The 19,583-nt window shown below is 47.6% G+C and overlaps 2 pseudogenes; one reads left to right on the top strand and one right to left on the bottom strand.

Moving 5' to 3' along the window:
- Positions 1-540: 540 nt before the first annotated feature.
- Positions 541-5,256, bottom strand: LOC131268773 (ionotropic receptor 25a-like; annotated as a pseudogene).
- A 4,805-nt stretch (positions 5,257-10,061) lies between these two features.
- On the top strand, positions 10,062-12,954 carry LOC131268770 (ionotropic receptor 25a-like; annotated as a pseudogene).
- Positions 12,955-19,583: the final 6,629 nt, after the last annotated feature.

Genomic DNA, 19,583 nt, shown 5'->3' with positions numbered 1-19,583 from the left:
TCCACAGGAAGGGTGCACTGTTTTCCACCACTGTTTCTGTTTTCCCCTCTCTGTGTATGTGTGTGTGTGTGTGTGTGTTTCATTAGGCAAGGCTACTCTGCTGGTGGCAGGCGAATGAATGGGCGAGTGAAAATGTATCTGCATGACATCCTGCAACCACCGCATGTGTTGCTCATCAGTGTTTTGTGCCTGTGTATGGGTGTGTGTTTGATGTTGTTTTTTTTGCTCGCTCGCTGGGCCCCGTCCCGAGCGGTGGAGGAAGGTGTTTTCACTCCATTAAGCTCCGTTTTCCCGGAAACGCACGGAACTCGACCGTCGCCGTCATCAGCATCATCTTTCCCGTCCTCGTTGGCCGTTTGTTGACGTCAGGGTACGTTACAACTTCAAACTCATTACGAGCTGAGTACCATCGAGTGTAGGGACGTATGTGTGTGTGTGTGTGGTGGCTCTAGAGGCCGGATTAAAGGAAACTCGCAAGCGCAGGCAACCGAATCCGGCGTCCTCCGGCCTGGAGATTGTGCTTTGATATTATTGAATTACTTACGTGCCGATGATCAGAGGGTCCTGTGCAAGGGTGAGAAGAGGAAGAGAAGAGAGGGAGGAGTTTAGAGGAGGGAGGGGGAGGAGTCTGGGGTACAGGCCTCGTTGCATCTAATCTGCCATCAGGTCTTGATCCTTGCAATCTTTACAGCAAACGCAAACCCAACTCTGGAAAGGCGAAAAGCCTGCAAGGCTGCATATCCTTCACCTTCTACGTAAAGGCACGCACACAAACACACACACACACACACACATACACATGCATGGCACGATATGCAGTGCATCGGACAGGTGTTGTGTCCTGTGCTGGCGTTTGCTCGTTAGATTGCACGTAAACGAAGCAATACGGCGTAAGGAACGCTTTCTACACACAAAACGGCCCTGCATGGACACGCGATGCACCGATGCACCTAACTGCATCTGAAAGCCGATGCACCGGTCCACCCTCTACCCCACTGCCCTTTCTCCAGCCATTTTCCGATCGGCTGACTCCCAAAAGACGGTAAGGTAAGGTTAGGAAAATGAAAGCTTCACGCTCGATTAGCGTTAAATGGAGTTCTGTTTAACTAACTAGTTGACTTACCGTCCACTAGTCACATATCCACATGCACACACACACACGAAGACCACCGTGGTTTCACTTTGGGCAAGAATGGGCATCCGGCAAAGGTATATAATTTGATAAACGCTTGATTCAACCCCGGCACAAACCGCCTCGGTCGGTAATCGCTTGCTGGCAGCAGCTCTTGAGCTAATTTTCCCGACCCTCCTCACTTTCAACACACATCAAAGGCAACCGAATCGGAGGACTTGGTCCCGATCGTCGGTGCGTATAATCTCGAGTAATAACGGTTGGTAGGTTGCGCGTAGCGCGCCTAACGCATTGGAGCAGTGAATCAAGGATCGCTGGTTTAAAGGGTTTGGCAATGCACGAATTCTACTTGTATTAGCTTTACCCTTGCTTGGTGAACGCTGCACGCTTGTCACACATGCCGAATTTAATCTACACCCTAAGTTGGGGTATATTTAATGAGATGCTTTGGAGAAATATTATTGTAAAATAATCCTCAATCGTTTATATCGTTATAATATTATAATATCGTTCGATCCTGTTTATATCTAACGAAAACATCACCAAAATGTAACAGCGATTGCAACATTGTCCGTCATAGTGTGATAACGGTTTGATTTGAACACCTATCACTAAGCCTTCTCACCTGTCACCAAGCCTTCTCACCTCTCACTACGCCATCTCACCTGTCACTAAGCCCTCTCATCTGTCACTAAGCCCACTCACCTGTCACCGCCACTCTGTCAAAGTGACTTCCTCTGAAACCATGTGCTTTTACTAACCTACAAAGCTACTAAATTCTCACGTAAGTTTTACGTTCATTTAATGTCTATCACGGCATTTTTACTTGCCAGAAGGACATAATTGCCCCCTACCGTGTCCTGTTCATCAAATATTAAGGTATGTTACAAAAATACCCCAAGATACCTACATGATTGAGTACACCTAACCTTCCTACACCTAATCCTCGCTCGATCTTCCTTTTTCGGCATTCTAAGATGGTTCTGGCCCGCTCTTTGCGCCGATAGCACCTTTGCACCTCGCCGAACAGCGTGATCATGGCCAGCGCCAGCCCGACCAGCGTCCAGATGAACACCCCACCGAGGCTCTCCTCGCCCCAAAACCGGCAAACACATAGCCCACCTCGGTGAAGTTGCGATTGCGCAGAATCTCGTACTTGATCTCGGCCGAATCATGGATGAAGGCAAAGTCCGCATCGAGCCGCTCGTTTACCCGCCGAAAGCCGTCCGCCGCACTCGCCACCGGCTCCTTGATCGCATAGTCCCAGACGCGGTACTGCGCCTGATCGTTGACGCTCGAGAGCATCAGATTGCGCCACATCTGGTACAGCACGTCCTCGTCGTTCTTCATGTTGCGTAAGTAATCATGTGTGTCCGAGTTCTGCACGACCGTGTACTTAATGCGGTTCTGGCGCGACAGTAGCTCAAGGGACTGGACCGGTGTTTGCATGCGCTCCACCGTGAGGAACGCGTCCAGGTTTACAGTAAACGTCGCGAGCATGAGCACCACGAACAGCCAGTAGGCAGCGACCAGAGTTCGCCCGGAGAGTGCCTTCGGAGCTTCATCACCACGCAGAATCTCGTACTTGATCTCAGCCGAATCGTGGATGAAGGCAAAGTCCGCATCGAGACGCTCGTTTACTCGCCGGACGCCGTCCGCCGCACTCGATGGCGGCGATAATGTTGATGTACTGCTCCTTGATCAGATAGTCCCACGCCTGCGCCCGACCTGCGCCTGATCGTTGCCGCTCGAGAACGTCAGATTGCGCCACATCTGGTATAGCACGTCCTCGGCGTTCTTCATGTTCCGGAAGTAGTCATGTCAAGGGACTGGATGAGGTCAACGCAAACCAGCAGCTTTCCTTCATCGTAAAGTTCCTGCGTGTGGGAAAGTCAGTGGAGTAATCGGAAACGAACACAGTGGAGGAGTTACAATATCTTTAGGGAACCTGATCTCTTACCTTCTTGCACTGTAGGGCGAGAACTTATCCAGCAACCGATGCGAAAGCGAGCCCCAAAGCTACAGCCAGTGGCCCGTGCCATTGGTGACAAATAGGCGTACTTGCTGGTGCGTTGCCGGTGACCACAGGGTATCAATCTGGCCGATACCGATCGGTTTATGGCTGGCCGGAAAGTCCATGCAGATCAGCAGCTGGGATCCTTCGCAATGGGCTACAAATTTGACCGCCCGGATCTGGACCACCTTCAAGCGGAGAGCGTCGTCATTGAGAAACAACGGCAGCAACACGTCCTTGGTGCCCGTCACAAACGCTCCGCTGCGTGGCAAGCGAAACCGCCAGCCTCGTGACGTCGTCCGTGTGACTAAGTTTGCTGGACCTAAATGGTTACTACAATCATCCTCGCCTCCTTCCGATCAACCTTCACTTCCTGAGTGCATGATGACAGACCGGTTGTTCTGTGACCTCTCCAATCTTCGATTTCCAGTGTGTGTGTAGTTCGAGGCATCATGGAACCGAGCCCTGTTGATGCCGTGCCTCTTCTCGCCAAAGGGGGCCAAAGATTCTTTAGGAAACTAGCTATTTTCCTTCGGAAATGTGTACCAGCAAACTTCCGGATTAGCTTGTGGCGCTACTCGTGTGTTAGTTTAGTGTAGACGACGCAAGATGTTGTCGGGAAAGGATACCAATGTTCTTTCGATCGCCGTCGTCCTCGAAACAGCCAAATTGACTGGTGAGTGCGACGTCGGTGAGGTAAACTACATCGAAAATCGGCACTGTTCAACAAATATTAAGGTACGTAAAAAAAATACCATTAAAGACATATATGATTGTGTACACCTAATCTTCTAACACTAATCCTTGTTCGATCTTCCTTTTTAGGCGGTCTAAGGTGGTTCGAATGCGAAAGCGAGCCCCACAACTACAGCCAGTGGTCCATACAAATAGACGTACTTGCTGATGTGTTGCCGGTGATCACAGGATATCAATCTGGCCGATACCGATCGGTTTATGGCTGGCCGGAAAGTCCATGCAGATCAGCAGCTGGGATCCTTTTGATGGTCCACAAATGTGACCGCCCGGATCTGGATCACCTTCAAGCGGAGAGCGTCGTCAATGAGAAACAACGGCAGCAACACGTCCTTGGTGCCCGTCACAAACGCTCCGCTGCGTGGCAAGCGAAACCGCCAGGCTCTTGACGTCGTCCGTGTGACAAAGTTCGCTGGATCCAAATAGTTACTTCAATCATCCTCGCCTCCTTCCGATCAACCACCACTTCCTGACTGCATGATGACAGACCGGTTGTTCTGTGACCTCTCCAATCTTCGGTTTCCAGAGTGTGAACACCCCACCGAGGCTCTCCAGAGTGGTGCCCTCGCTGTCGTCCGTGCTCGGGCACTGGCCGTGCGCCGAGTTATTCCAGAATTTTGTCGTGAGCGACTCGAAGACGTGCTCCTGCAGCTCCAGTATGAAATAGCTCAGATCTTCCTGCAGATGGCTGCCCTGCTATCCCGTACGGTTGCTCGGCAAACACCTCGCCCACCTCGGTGAAGTTGCAGTTGCGCAATCGCGTACTTGATCTCGGCCGAATCGTGGATGAAGGCAAAGTCCGCATCGAGACGCTCGTTCACTCGCCGGAAGCCGTCCGCCGCACTCGCTACTGGCTCGGCCGGCTCGATGTCGGCGAGAATGTTGATGTACTGCTCCTTGATCAGATAGTCCCAGAACTGCGCCGGTTTGTTGCGGCTCGAGAGCGTCAGATTGCGCCATATCTGGTACAGCACGTCCTCGGCGTTCTTCATGTTCCGGAAGTAGTCATGTCAAGGGACTGGACGAGGTCAACGCGAACCAGCAGCTTTCCTTCATCGTAAAATTCCTGCGTGTGGGAAAGTCAGTGGAGTAAACGGAAACGAACACAGTGGAGGAGTTACAATATCTTTTGGAACCTGATCTCTTACCGACACTCGTACGGATAGGCAGCCTTGTTGTTTCTTGCACTGTAGGGCGAGAACTTGTCCAGCAACCGATGCGAAAGCGAGCCCCAAAGCTACAGCCAGTGGCCCGTGCCATTGGTGACAAATAGGCGTACTTGCTGGTGCGTTGCCGGTGACCACAGGGTATCAATCTGGCCGATACCGATCGGTTTATGGCTGGCCGGAAAGTCCATGCAGATCAGCAGCTGGGATCCTTTTGATGGTCCACAAATTTGACCGCCCGGATCTGGACCACCTTCAAGCGGAGAGCGTCGTCAAAGAGAAACAACGGCAGCAACTCGTCCTTGGTGCCCGTCACAAACGCTCCGCTGCGTGGCAAGCGAAACCGCCAGGCTCTTGACGTCGTCCGTGTGACAAAGTTCGCTGGATCCAAATAGTTACTTCAATCATCCTCGCCTCCTTCCGATCAACCTTCACTTCCTGAGTGCATGATGACAGACCGGTTGTTCTGTGACCTCTCCAATCTTCGATTTCCAGTGTGTGTGTAGTACGAGGCATCATGGAACCGAGCCCCGTTGATGCCGTGCCTCTTCTCGGTCGTCAAGAGGCCAAAGATTCCTTAGAAAACTAGCTATTTTCCTTCGGAAATGTGTGCCAGCAAACTTCCGGATTAGCTTGTGGTGCTACGCGTGTGTTAGTTCAGTGTAGACGACGTAAGATGTTGTCGGGAAGGGATACCAATGTCCTTTCGATCGCCGTTGTCCTCCAAACAGCCAAGGGTGACTTGCGAGTGCGACGTCGGTGAGGTAAAACACGTCAAACATCGGTACGGCGCGTGTGCAGACGTTTTACGTACGATTATTACCACGCGCGGTCAAACCAATTTAGAATAATAAAGTTACTTGTCCTAGCTTTACTCTTCGCGAAAGAAAAGAAAACAGCGATGGGTCACAAATTTGACCGCCCGGATCTGGACCACCTACGAGCGGAGAGCGTCGTCAATGAGAAACAACGGCAGCAACACGTCCTTGGTGCCCGGTAAATGGTTACTTCAATCATCCTCGCCTCCTTCCGATCAACCTTCACTTCCTGAGTGCATGATGACAGACCGGTGGTTCTGTGGCCTCTCCAATCTTCGATTTCCAGTGTGTGTGTGTAGTTCGAGGCTTAATGGAACAGAGCCCCGTTGATCCCGCGCCTCTTCTCGCCAAAGGGGGCCAAAGATTCCTTAGGAAACAAGCTATTTTCCTTCCGAAATGTGTGCCAGCAAACTTCCGGATTAGCTTGTGGTGCTACGCGTGTGTTAGTTCAGTGTAGACGACGTAAGATTGTGTCGGGAAGGGATACCAATGTCCTATCGATCGCCGTCGTCCTCCAAACAGCCAAGGGTGACTTGCAAGTGCGACGTCGGTGAGGTAAAACACGTCAAACATCGGTACGGCGCGTGTGCAGCCGTTTTACGTACGATTATTACCGCACGCGGTCAAAACCAATTGTTTTAGAATAATAAAGTTACTTGTCCTTACTGTACTCTTCGCGAAAGAAAAGAAAACAGCTATCAGCTTCGTTTGCATGTCGTTTCCTGTGAGTAAAGTGTAGTTTAAGTGTGTTGCGAGTAAATTAACGGGTTCCAATTGTATTTAGACATGTTCTATTGCGAATTTTAGTACTGTAAGAACTGCATTTTGTACGTGCGGACAAGAACATGCAGTTTTACTAGTTGTTTATAAACAAATGTTATCAAAACCGATTATATAGGCCATAAGAAGACCAATTACAAGGTTATAGAGGCTAAATGCAGTTGTTATTCCACATTTTTGTATGTTTACACGCTCGTTTCTGATTTGAAGAATAAATAAAGTCGTAAATAAGGTTATACTAAAGAATTTTAACCCTTTTTGTCGACTTTTTATTGCGTATTATCCGAAAATATCTGTAAACCAACTCTAAATTATCCGAAAACAGTTATTTTGGTAAGTAAAACAACTTTTGATCACCTTTAAAAGAGTTATTTTTAAGTAAGTTAAATAACTTTTAATTAAACTAAAATATTACCACAAATTTCAGGCTTTTTTTCCGACAAAATCCTGAAAAAATCAGATTTTTTGGTCCAAAATTGCATTTTTTAGCGCGAAAACCGTCTCTCCGGTTCAATTGACAACTGTCAGCTGACAGCTGTCACCTGTCAACCGCTTCGGATAACCGGTCAACCGTTTCGGCCGAACCGCCAACTGTCACCTGTTTCCCGCCAACCGGTTCGGCCGAACCGGTTTAAATTTTGTGCTACCTCCTACGAAACTGGTAATCCTTCGCTCCTGTTACTTTTCGGCCAAAAAGCCGGTTTTTGACGGTTTTTGGGGCCCAAACCCGAGCGGGCCCGACAATTTTCGAGCTGAAAATTCAACTTTTGTAACAGGAGCGCAGGATTTTCAGGAGGTAGCAGGAGCAAAATTTTTATCGATTTTTCGACCTAGCCTGGTACTTTTGGGCCGGTTTTTGAGGATGAAAATTTCAACTTTTTTAACAGGAGCGCAGGATTTTCAGGAGGTAACAGGAGCAAAATTTTTATCGATTTTTCAGCATAAACTGGTACTTTTGGGCCGATTTTTGGGGATGCAAATTTCCATTTTTTTACCAAAAGTGATGGATTTAAAGTAGTTTAACTTACCTAACTCATTCTTTTCGGATAAATAGAAGCTTTTTATACTGTTTTCGGATAATTAAAAACTGTTTAACTTACCTAAATAAATCTTTTTGCATAAAATGCAATATTTTCGGATTACTAAAAGTTGTTTTACTTATCAAAATAACTCTTTTCGGATAATTTAAAGTTGATTTACAGATATTTTCGGATAATACGCAATAATAAGTCGACAAAAAGGGTTAAAATTCTTTAGTATAACCTTATTTAAGACTTTATTTATTCTTCAAATCAATCACGAGCGTGTAAACATACAAAAATGTGCAAAAACTACTGCATTTAGCCTCTACAGTCTTGCGATTCGCCTTCTTATGGCCTATATAATCGGTTTTGATAACATTTGTTTATAAACAACTAGTAAAACTGCATGTTCTTGTCCGCACGTACAAAATGCAGTTCTTACAGTACTAAAATTCGCAATAGAACATGTCTAAATACAATTGGAACCCGTTAATTTACTCGCAACACACTTAAACTACACTTTACTCACAGGAAACGACATGCAAACGAAGCTGATAGCTGTTTTCTTTTCTTTCGCGAAGAGTACAGTAAGGACAAGTAACTTTATTATTCTAAAACAATTGGTTTTGACCGCGTGCGGTAATAATCGTACGTAAAACGTTTGCACACGCGCCGTACCGATGTTTGACGTGTTTTACCTCACCGACGTCGCACTTGCAAGTCACCCTTGGCTGTTTGGAGGACGACGGCGATCGATAGGACATTGGTATCCCTTCCCGACACAATCTTACGTCGTCTACACTGAACTAACACACGCGTAGCACCACAAGCTAATCCGGAAGTTTGCTGGCACACATTTCCGAAGGAAAATAGCTAGTTTTCTAAGGAATTTTTGGCCTCCTGAAGACCGAGAAGAGGAACGGCATCAACAGGGCTCGGTTCCATGATGCCTCGAACTACACACACACTGGAAATCGAAGATTGGAGAGGTCACAGAACAACCGGTCTGTCATCATGCACTCAGGAAGTGAAGGTTGATCGGAAGGAGGCGAGGATGATTGAAGTAACTATTTGGATCCAGCGAACTTTGTCACACGGACGACGTCAAGAGCCTGGCGGTTTCGCTTGCCACGCAGCGGAGCGTTTGTGACGGGCACCAAGGACGTGTTGCTGCCGTTGTTTCTCATTGACGACGCTCTCCGCTTGAAGGTGATCCAGATCCGGGCGGTCACATTTGTGGACCATCAAAAGGATCCCAGCTGCTGATCTGCATGGACTTTCCGGCCAGCCATAAACCGATCGGTATCGGCCAGATTGATATCCTGTGATCACCGGCAACACATCAGCAAGTACGTCTATTTGTATGGACCACTGGCTGTAGTTGTGGGGCTCGCTTTCGCATTCGAACCACCTTAGACCGCCTAAAAAGGAAGATCGAACAAGGATTAGTGTTAGAAGATTAGGTGTACACAATCATATATGTCTTTAATGGTATTTTTTTTACGTACCTTAATATTTGTTGAACAGTGCCGATTTTCGATGTAGTTTACCTCACCGACGTCGCACTCACCAGTCAATTTGGCTGTTTCGAGGACGACGGCGATCGAAAGAACATTGGTATCCTTTCCCGACAACATCTTGCGTCGTCTACACTAAACTAACACACGAGTAGCGCCACAAGCTAATCCGGAAGTTTGCTGGTACACATTTCCGAAGGAAAATAGCTAGTTTCCTAAAGAATCTTTGGCCCCCTTTGGCGAGAAGAGGCACGGCATCAACAGGGCTCGGTTCCATGATGCCTCGAACTACACACACACTGGAAATCGAAGATTGGAGAGGTCACAGAACAACCGGTCTGTCATCATGCACTCAGGAAGTGAAGGTTGATCGGAAGGAGGCGAGGATGATTGTAGTAACCATTTAGGTCCAGCAAACTTAGTCACACGGACGACGTCACGAGGCTGGCGGTTTCGCTTGCCACGCAGCGGAGCGTTTGTGACGGGCACCAAGGACGAGTTGCTGCCGTTGTTTCTCTTTGACGACGCTCTCCGCTTGAAGGTGGTCCAGATCCGGGCGGTCAAATTTGTGGACCATCAAAAGGATCCCAGCTGCTGATCTGCATGGACTTTCCGGCCAGCCATAAACCGATCGGTATCGGCCAGATTGATACCCTGTGGTCACCGGCAACGCACCAGCAAGTACGCCTATTTGTCACCAATGGCACGGGCCACTGGCTGTAGCTTTGGGGCTCGCTTTCGCATCGGTTGCTGGACAAGTTCTCGCCCTACAGTGCAAGAAGGTAAGAGAACAGGTTCCCTAAGATATTGTAACTCCTCCACTGTGTTCGTTTCCGATTACTCCACTGACTTTCCCACACGCAGGAACTTTACGATGAAGGAAAACTTCTGGTTCGCGTTGACCTCGTTCATCCCGCAAGGTGGTGGTGAAGCTCCGAAGGCACTCTCCGGGCGAACTCTGGTCGCTGCCTACTGGCTGTTCGTGGTGCTCATGCTCGCGACGTTTACCGCAAACCTGGCCGCGTTTCTCACGGTGGAGCGCATGCAAACACCGGTCCAGTCCCTTGAGCAACTGTCGCGCCAGAACCGCATCAAGTACACGGTCGTGCAGAACTCGGACACACATGACTACCGTCGCGACATGAAGAACGCCGAGGACGTGATGTACCAGATGTGGCGCCATCTGACGCTCTCGAGCCGCAACGATCCGGCGCAGTACCGCGTCTGGGACTATCCGATCAATGAGCAGTACATCAACATTCTCGCCGCCATCGATTCGTCCGAGCCGGTGGCGAAAGCGGCGGACGGCTTCCGGTGGGTAAACGAGCGGCTCGATGCGGACTTTGCCTTAATCCACGATTCGGCCGAGATCAAGTACGCGATTCTGGGCAACTGCAACTTCATCGAGGTGGGCGAGGTGTTTGCCGAGCAACCGTACGGGATAGCAGGACAGCCATCTGCAGGAAGATCTGAGCTATTTCATACTGGAGCTGCAGGAGCACGTCTTCGAGTCGCTCACGACAAAATTCTGGAATAACTCGGCGCACGGCCAGTGCCCGAACACGGACGACAGCGAGGGCACCACGCTGGAGAGCCTCGGTGGGGTGTTCACACTCTGGAAATCGAAGATTGGAGAGGTCACAGAACAACCGGTCTGTCATCATGCACTCAGGAAGTGGAGGTTGATCGGAAGGAGGCGAGGATGATTGAAGTAACCATTTAGGTCCAGCAAACTTAGTCACACGGACGACGTCACGAGGCTGGCGGTTTCGCTTGCCACGCAGCGGAGCGTTTGTGACGGGCACCAAACCAAGGACGAGTTGCTGCCGTTGTTTCTCTTTGACGACGCTCTCCGCTTGAAGGTGGTCCAGATCCGGGCGGTCAAAGTTGTGCAAAGGATCCCAGCTACTGATCTGCATGGACTTTCCGGCTGGCCATAAACCGATCGGTATCGGCCGGATAGATATCTTATGATCACCGGTAAAGCATCAGCAAGTACGTCTATTTGTATGGACCACTGGCTGTAGCTTTGGGGCTCGCTTTCGCATCGGTTGCTGGACAAGTTCTCGCCCTACAATGCAAGAAGGTAAGAGATCAGGTTCCCTAAAGATATTGTAACTCCTCCACTGTGTTCGTTTCCGATTACTCCACTGACTTTCCCACACGCAGGAACTTTACGATGAAGGAAAGCTGCTGGTTTGCGTTGACCTCATCCAGTCCCTTGACATGACTACTTCCGGAACATGAAGAACGCCGAGGACGTGCTATACCAGATGTGGCGCAATCTGACGTTCTCGAGCGGCAACGATCAGGCGCAGTTCTTGGACTATCTGATCAAGGAGCAGTACATCAACATTATCGCCGCCATCGAGTGCGGCGGACGGCTTCCGTCGGGTACACGAGCGTCTCGATGCGGACTTTGCCTTCATCCACGATTCGGACGAAATCAAGTACGAGATTCTGCGTGGTGATGAAGCTCCGAAGGCACTCTCCGGGCGAACTCTGGTCGCTGCCTACTGGCTGTTCGTGGTGCTCATGCTTGCAACGTTTACCGTAAACCTGGACGCGTTCCTCACGGTGGAGCGCATGCAAACACCGGTCCAGCCCCTTGAGCAACTGTCGCGCCAGAACCGCATCAAGTACACGGTCGTGCAGAACTCGGACACACATGAATACTTCCGCAACATGAAGAACGTCGAGGACGTGCTGTACCAGATGTGGCGCAATCTGATGCTCTCGAGCGGCAACGATCCGGCGCAGTACCGCGTCTGGGACTATCCGATCAAGGAGCCGGTGGCGAGTGCGGCGGACGGCTTTCGGCGGGTAAACGAGCGGCTCGATGCGGACTTTGCCTTCATCCATGATTCGGCCGAGATCAAGTACGAGATTCTGCGCAATCGCAACTTCACCGAGGTGGGCTATGTGTTTGCCGGTTTTGGGGCGAGGAGAGCCTCGGTGGGGTGTTCATCTGGACGCTGGTCGGGCTGGCGCTGGCCATGATCACGCTGTTCGGCGAGGTGCAAAGGTGCTATCGGCGCAAAGAGCGGGCCAGAACCATCTTAGAATGCCGAAAAAGGATCGAGCGAGGATTAGGTGTAGGAAGGTTAGGTGTACTCAATCATGTAGGTATCTTGGGGTATTTATGTAACATACCTTAATATTTGATGAACAGGACACGGTAGGGGGCAATTATGTCCTTCTGGCAAGTAAAAATGCCGTGATAGACATTAAAAGAACGTAAAACTTACGTGAGAAGTTAGTAGCTTTGTAGGTTAGTAAAAGCACATGGTTTCAGAGGAAGTCACTTTGACAGAGTGGCGGTGACAAGTGAGAGGGGTTAGTGACAGGTGAGAGGGTTTAGTGATAGGTGAGAAGGCTTAGTGACAGGTGAGATGGCGTAGTGAAAGGTGAGAAGGCTTAGTGATAGGTGTTCAAATCAAACCGTTATCACACTATGACGGACAATGTTGCAATCGCTGTTACATTTTGGTGATGTTTTCGTTAGATATAAACAGGATCGAACGATTTTTACAATGATATTTCTCCGAACTTAGGGTGCAGATAAAATAACTAACTAAAGGATATTTTTATCCTTCTACTAACATCGTAAGTTATTTTGTGGCTTGTTGGAAAAGCTGATATCACATTTACAAAAACTATATGTTTCCTGCAACCTGTTTTTCACCATTTAATTATCGATCTTCCATTCCTCCGACAGTTTGATCATTCGTCTCTCCTTAAAGTGGACCTAGATTTTATGAAAAAATTAGTTGGATCACCCTCGGTGGCATATCGTGGACGTAATGGTGTTTGCGACACAGGAGCATAACACATGAGCCAATAGAATAAACATGCGATGCAAACAGTGGAAGGTAATAAGCATCCCATTCCAAAACTGCATCCAACGACAATGCAATGCCGCGCCGGTTTTTCCCAACCATCGAACTCGTTGTTTCTGACGGCAATTTCCCTCTCCCCCGCTTGCAATGGACATGCATCCGTGAGTTTTCCCCTTCGTTCGTTCGTTCGTTGTTTCGTTTCTGGCATTGTTTTTGCTCCCGGGTTTTGTGGTTCCGGTTCAGGCTCACGCTATTTTCCGTCCCATTTCCCGACCGTTTAGAACATTTGCATACGTCCCCATTGCGCCATTGAATGCAAACTCAAGTGGCGGTGAATTGTTTTACCTTCTCCCTTTGCTTCCTCCCCGTTGCGCTACCCCGCCAGCCATTTCCACTTGTCTACTCGATTGTCGTGATTGTACGATTTTGGCTTTTTCTCGTCCTCAATCAATTCCTTTTTCTCGACTTCTCGACGTTGGAAAACTGCTCCGGTATCGTTTCGTTTCCGTCGGCGAAGCACTACAACACTGCAACATTACGGTTTCCTCGCGGTGCGCTCAACACAAAGACACTCGCCTCTCGGTTTGAATCCGTTGTTGGTTTAGTTTTATTCCGTTTCCTTTCATTCACTGTGAATGGGAGAGAAAAAATGGCTGTTAGAAAATCGTTACCTTATCATGCCAGCGGGAATGAGGGGAAACCCCCAGGAGGGCTGGGAATTTCCACTCGCCCCTAAAGGGCTACTTGGAAAACTTTCCAAAGCTATGCCCGAACTTCCAGAACTGAAACTGCAGGCGAGTCCAACACACGGTTGTAAACCCCCGGGGGGATGGAAAACTGGAAAAGGATTAACGGGAGAAGAGGTTAACTTCCACCACCATCACACCGACCGCTTTCCCCCTCCCTCCCCCAACGACCACAAGCAAGCAAAACACAAACGTGCCGGAGAAACTTTTTCCTTACTCGATGCGATGAGTTTTCACCATTTTCCCGCCTCGAAGCCCAGCATGTTTCGCATAACTCCAAGCATAAAGCGAGCGATGCCGATGCTGCCGCTTGATTGAGTGCTTTTTTGGAGTTTCCGCCTTGTGGGTTTGGCATTGTTTCGCTGTGTTTTGCAACCGGTTGGTTGTATTTGTTTGTTTGTTTGTTTGTTTGTTTGCCTGTTTAAAGGTTTCGATGTTGTTTTTCTTTTCTTCAGCATAAAGGAAAATTCCTCCCGATCGAATGCACTCCGCAAAATACAGGAGGCAAGCCATTTTTTAAGAAACTTTTCCTTCTCTATATAGTTTGAGCGTTTTACCCTTTCCATGCTCGCCGGCTTCTTGATTGATCTTTTTCATTCAGTTGAATGCTTCCAAAACTAGGATGTGGTTTTATGCGGGATTTTCATCTAGAATGATATTAATTAATGAAGTTTTTGGTATGTAAAGACATGTTATTTTGCGTTATCTATCTATTTCTAATTTTGTACACATTACATGCATGAGAAAAACTCAGGAAGAAATACGAATGCTACGGTAGGAAGAAATAGATCACAAAAAAGAGGAAAATCTCCGAGGAAAAATCCATTTACGGAGCCCAGCACGCATAACGGAACGAAGAAAAAGAAAAATGAGCCCAATAAGACTTTAACTAACTCCGGCAGATTAATTTCCGGCCGGGGTAATTCATTTGCATTAAAATTGCTAGTTGTTACTTCATTAGAGCATGTCGCGGAGGAAAAAAGGGGTTGAACAGGGGTTCGATTTAATTCCGCAAAGGACAAAGCGCGCTAAGACTCCGGAGGTGACCGAAGCGATGATTCTTCCTTTTTTTTTTATTTTCGCTGCCTCTGCGTGCTGCACCAAACTACCCCCTTGGGTGTCCTCGGGCCCGGATATTTTTGACCTGCCATCCTTTCGTTTTCCCCCCGGAGAACTGCCCGCGTTTGGAATGATCGGCCTGCCGTCGCTGGCTCCTAAGAAATTTAAATTAATGACATTTTTAAACCCATTTCCTTCAACCCCAAACCCGACCCTGGCTGGGTTTATTGGTCGGCTGTTAAGAAAAAAGAGGTGTATCATTTCATATTTCGCGCGCAAGTAAAGAAAAGAAAAGGAAAGAAAAGAAAAAAATATTTGTAGGTAAGAAAAAGTGAAATCCAACATTTCACGCCGGCTAGAAAATGAAGAAAGATGATTGGATTCCTTTTTTGTATCTCAAGAAGTACAGTTTTTTACACACTTCTTTCTCAAATATGTTTCTCTGGGAATCTTTTACCTTTTACTTGGCAACCCTTTTTCTTTATTCAGGTCCGAAAGGGAGCAGCATTTGATAATAAATTTTAATAAACGCCAATTACTCTTTGGCTTGGGTCATTATGTGGACACGATATGCTTGAAATTAGTTTTTTTTTGTCGTTGCACGTTATTCGTGAAAATGTCTCAATATTTGTGAACACTTTGACCTATCTCCTTATAAATCACCGATAAAAAATTAAAGGAAAGTAGTTAACATGTGGTTTCTAATCTGAAATCGTTTCATTTTCAATACTCACCTGTTCTAATTTATAGATCACAGCAAAACCTACCAAATTAAACAAATGAAAACTAAAGAATATATTAAAACTTATCTTATTACCGTATAATCTGCAGAAGCTACACATTCGAAAGGATAAATAATGAAATATTCCATATTCCTTTGCGCAAATAAGTAAATTAATCTATTTTATATCTTTGCCACTTCGATGACGAGCTAAAGACGTTCCTTGACACAACATTTTTCGATAACCTTGTAACCAAATAACCTTGTATACCTTTCAATCGGATTGTTTTTAAATATTCATTTAGAATTACTTTAAACACGAATATTTCATATGTTTTTACTCACACCTAAGTAATTAGATTTATTAAAAGTAAAGCCTCTCCAATCAATTTTAATGGAGTTGTAAAAAAATGGCATTTTATCCTGTAGCTTGTGTGAAATCGTTTAAAGTACGCAGCAATTAAACTTTAAACGTTCTTTTCAACCCAAACAAATGTTTCTGAACTGCATTATGTGTTTGTCTAGAAATAGCCAAACTTGTGACTAGCCCCCTTTTCCCTGGCCCCGCTTTGGAGTTTTTGTTTTTCCACTCTGATGTCATCCATTTTTATTTTCCCACACACAACACAGAAGGGCAGAAACACCGGAGCAGCAAATCAGCGCGTCCCGTCTGCACTGCGGAGCCCAATTTTCCAGCCAGAGCTAAGCTCGCGCCAAGGCTCCTCCTTTCGGAGTGGGGGGGCCAGTGGTTTTCCATCGCTCGGCCGCTATGGACCGCTCGTCTTGGTGGATTATTTTTTGTTCGCACCCGTCGGACAGCGTATCGTTTCTCGCGCTCGTGAAAGAAAGAGCACACCGTATGCGGTGGAAATGCCGCCGAATGACCCAATGGAGACGCCTGGTCATTCACACGGTGGACCTTTTTCCCGGAGCGTTGCAGCAGACAAGCACGGCAGCACACACGCTCTCTCGCACTCGCTCCAACACCGGTGGAGGTGGAAAGTCGCCTTTTTCCCCTCCGCGTGCCGCGTCTGCGCAGTTCATGCAGGCCGCGCCGAGAGTCACGTGTATGAACTGGAAACGCTTCAACACGGGAAAACTCCAGCGGGAAACAAAAGTGGGGGAGATCTAAGAAAAGAGCACACCGGTGCGGGACACAGGAGTTTGGGGACGGTTGGCATTTAGCTTCGCCTGAAGGGCACAGTGGAAAAAGTGGGATGGGGAAGCCGAGAGCGCGAGGGTTTGTTTTCCTCTGCCCGTGGAAAGAAACCCGCGTGGGGACACGCGCGAAAATGAGTGGATGACATTTGAAAAGCAATTTTCAATCGTGCTAAACGCTTCTCGAACGTGTCGGCAGAGGGATGGAGGGAGGATTCCAAAGGAAACAAATGGAAAATAACGGAAGAGCAAGGGAAGGAACAAATGCAGTCGACAGACAGGCAAAGTGAAACCTTACGTGTGTTTCTTTTTTCACATTTTACCTTCGCTTTTCGATGTGAACACTTCAATAATAAACTTGAAGTGCATCTCTCCGTAAACTGTGGCTCAATGTTTCGATAGCGTCTCGAGCAAGGCTTTTAAATACGCTTTAAAGGCTTTATTCCGGGCACTACCGATGAGTAACCTCTAGTAAAAAGCTAACCTTCTTCACCTTTCAACCGGCCGCAAGTGAAAATGTCAAATCTAATGACACCCGTTCAGCGCCGGTGATGACCTTTTCCACCTGATTCCAGGTTCGATGCGGAGGAGGTGTTTCGACACGCCGTTCGGAACAACGACAGCGCAAAGTCACCGCAAGAACCACACGCAAGAACATGCCGACTTCGGGCAGGGAAATTGTCTTGTCAAGCAAGTGTCGTCTGCCATTTGCAACACTTGCGGGAAACCCTTGCTGTGTGTGCGTGTGTGTGTTGAACATTATCGTGCTGCAACACGTTCCTGAACTCGAGCACCTCACTGGACCGAAAGTAGCAACAAGCTCTAAGACCTTCCTGTACAAGTAAACATTGTGCAATGCCGCTCGGAATGTTGAATGTACATCTTCTTCAAACGAGGGCGAGGAAGCGTGCATCTTCAGATGTAGCTTCAAAAGAGCTGACGGCTTACCCACGGCCGGTCTTTCCACATCCGAATTTCGCCTTCACCCGACGTAATTATCCCAAGAATGCACAACACGATCTCGAGTACCTGCAAAGAGAGAAGTTCTGAAGATCGTGTCGTGTTTCGAACCGCCTTTGGAACCACCCGACGTCCGGTCCAGGATGATGTATGGGGAATTATTTTACATGAACATGATGTGTCAGTGCTTTACCTTACGCATTCCACCGATAATTCAAACCGCATTCGTTACCGACCCGGGAAAAAGGCTCCACAACATATTCAAGTGTTTTGCTTCCGTTTTGAAAATATCTATCCTGGTTAATTGCTTTGTCTTTGTCTTTCTCCTTTCTCATACTTCGCCGAAGTCAATTCATACTTTCAAGACTTTGAATTTGCTGTTCAGAGTCACAAAGATAACTTACATATAAGCGCGAAGTATCCAGTTTTCGTTTACCAAAAGGCCGATCATCGTTGGCAACAGATGTGAATGAAGTTGTAAGCTTCAATATATGGCGCCTTCGAAGCAAACACTGGAAGCCGAACAGACCAACGATATGAGGCAAAAAGAAAAGAAACAAATAATGAAAAAAAACCCAAAATAAACATCGCTCCAAAAAGAGCATGCCAAAACGATAGGAGACTTCATCTGCATACTATATTCGATCGTTAACGATGCGACGAACGTTGACTCATGCGGGCATATAATTTCTTTTGGCTCGTTTTTTGTTCCGCCTGACGTTCGATGCGTCGATCTTGGATTGGACAGTGTTGTGGCTCTGTGCTATCTCTCCCGCCGTACTCGTACGAAGGACGAATCGGCAATCGAACTCTGAGTCCGTGTGATTTACGGTTCCGAACGGAGGCAAACAAACGAGCGACACTCACCCAACATCGAACTCGATGTACGGTATTGGAAACGGCGAGACGTCTCGCGCACAACGCCCGACCGACGTAGTGAAAAGTCACCAGACCTGACACAAACCAAACACGAAACAGAGAGAGAGACAGAGAGTAAAAAAAAAGGTAAACAGCGGAAAGGACGAACCGGCGGAAGTGTATTGTTTACTGTAGCATTAGCTGCCCGTGTCTTTGCTTTTCCTTTTTTGAGTTGGTCCTCCTCCTCCTTCCGATATCATTTTTGCGCTTTTGCATACCTCTTTTACTCGTCATTTCGTTCCTGTTGCTTGCGAGTCCGTCGATTCGTGTTTATCGTTTGTTTTCACTGTTGCAGGCGACATCCAATCCGCACGAGTTAAGTGCCTCAATCCGCTTGCATTTGATCCTTCCGGTGAACGGGATTGACGACGTTCTCCCCAAGGATTGCTTCGATACAACAGCGCATCAACCTACGATTGATTGATGGCCGTAGTTTACATAACTTCCAACCACTTGTTGTCGTGTTCGATGTTGCTACAGTATTTTTCCATTCTTCTCAGTTAAGGAGCGTGTGTTATGTTATCGATGGAGGATCTCTAGAAGATATTTAACAAGAAGACAAATTTCAAAATAATATCAAAATATTCCGAATCGATCCAACAACTGTTGAAAGGCAATGAATTCTGAAAAGATGTAAAAGGTGCAGTTTTAGTAAATATACCTTCGTTAAATGTAAACCAAATTTAAAACTACATACTCTCGACTTATCTATCTAAAAGGTGTGCTATCCCTACTCCAAACGTCGACATTGAATATCCCTCGCTCGCTCGTTGGTGCATTTACCCTAAACGTTTTATTTACGTCGAAGCAGCAAAACGGGCAAAGGTCGGTTGGTCAGACCCTCGGTCCGGGGGCAAAGGGGCACAAACAACAAATCAACGCCAACGGACAGAGGCACTGTTCGTGGTCGGTTCCTTTTAGTAAACACACACACACACACACACACTGTCTGCGAGGACCCAGTCGAACCCGGTCATCGC

This window comes from Anopheles coustani, chromosome X (assembly GCF_943734705.1).
Source record: "Anopheles coustani chromosome X, idAnoCousDA_361_x.2, whole genome shotgun sequence".
Lineage (NCBI taxonomy): Eukaryota > Metazoa > Arthropoda > Insecta > Diptera > Culicidae > Anopheles > Anopheles coustani.
This window is presented reverse-complemented; position numbering and strand designations above follow the sequence as displayed.